This window comes from Penaeus japonicus, unplaced genomic scaffold (genome assembly GCF_977035675.1).
Source record: "Penaeus japonicus unplaced genomic scaffold, GWHDUDI00000001_assembly GWHDUDI00000016, whole genome shotgun sequence".
Classification (NCBI taxonomy): Eukaryota; Metazoa; Arthropoda; class Malacostraca; order Decapoda; family Penaeidae; genus Penaeus; species Penaeus japonicus.
Genome location: NW_028234418.1, coordinates 29133694 through 29134829, shown reverse-complemented (window position 1 = coordinate 29134829; position 1136 = coordinate 29133694). Strand labels below are relative to the sequence as shown.

General features: G+C 36.2%; 1 non-coding gene across 1 annotated transcript; it reads right to left on the bottom strand.

Annotated features, from left to right (window-relative positions):
- Positions 1-555: 555 nt before the first annotated feature.
- On the bottom strand, positions 556-628 carry TRNAR-UCU (transfer RNA arginine (anticodon UCU)). Its single transcript has one exon. It is a non-coding gene; the product is annotated as a tRNA-Arg (tRNA).
- Between the last annotated feature and the right edge of the window lie 508 nt (positions 629-1136).

The following is a 1136-nucleotide window of genomic DNA, read 5'->3' as shown; positions in this document are numbered from 1 at the left end:
ATTACAACGGTATAGTTTCAATAAATGTGTTTATAATCCCCTAAACCTCATGAATTTCCCCAATGTTCCTCCACCAGTACAGTGCTAAAAACCTCGGCAAATTTCAACCTATTAGACTGCAAAAGAAAACGAGATTCTTCAGATAAGAATGTTTTGTATCATGGTATAGATTGCATCCGCGTTTCACCTCGTCATCATTTTTTTCGAAAAGGAGTTAAGAACATAAATTTTGGAAGCAAGATGTGATACAGTGGATGTACCGTTTGTGAGAATATTTGTCTTGAGAACACATAAACACGTTGTTAAAAAGAAGCTTTACTTTAACCGGATTACAATTTAGATGGATAAGATTTAGTGTATATATCGTTACGAAACAGATCATGCCTTTTTTTCTAATAAATCTACACTCATAGCTTAGGTTTCACTCGTTTTAGTTCGTAGTGAATTGAAAGTAATCTTGCTGGATATGAGGAAGTCGTCGACCATGGTGACGGATGGACGAGGGGAGATGCGCGCCCTCGGTGGACTTGGTGACGTGGAAAATGTGTCCCCAAATACCCCCAGTGGGAGTCGAACCCACGACCTCTGGATTAGAAGTCCAGCGCGCTTTCCACTGCGCCATGAGGGCTCTATTAGGAATGTAATAATGCTGATGATATGGATATGTTAGGTGTGAAGACGGAATAGTATCTTCTCTGATTCTTGCAACTACTATAGCTGTGACCATCTAATATGTTATCCATGTATACATGAACACATAGGGATGCACATTTCGTAAAGGCAATTTTAAAAAAGTGATAAGTAAATTCTACACTCCCCCCCCCTCTTAACCTGGGGAAAGGCGTATGAAATATATTAGGAAATCTAATTTTATATAAGGAGGAATGACAATATATATATATATATATATATATATATATATATATATATATATAAAATTTCTCCTTCTAAAGTTAACTCAGTATTTTGACAAGTTAGTGGTGCATGTTGTTTCATATTTCTTTATCATTTCATTGTGATCATTATTTGTTTTCATTTCCATTGTTGACTCTATTACTCGAATGTTCACCAGAGACCTGGTCCCTTCATGTGTTGCATGATATACAACACATTTAAAATACGATCCTCATTGAAAG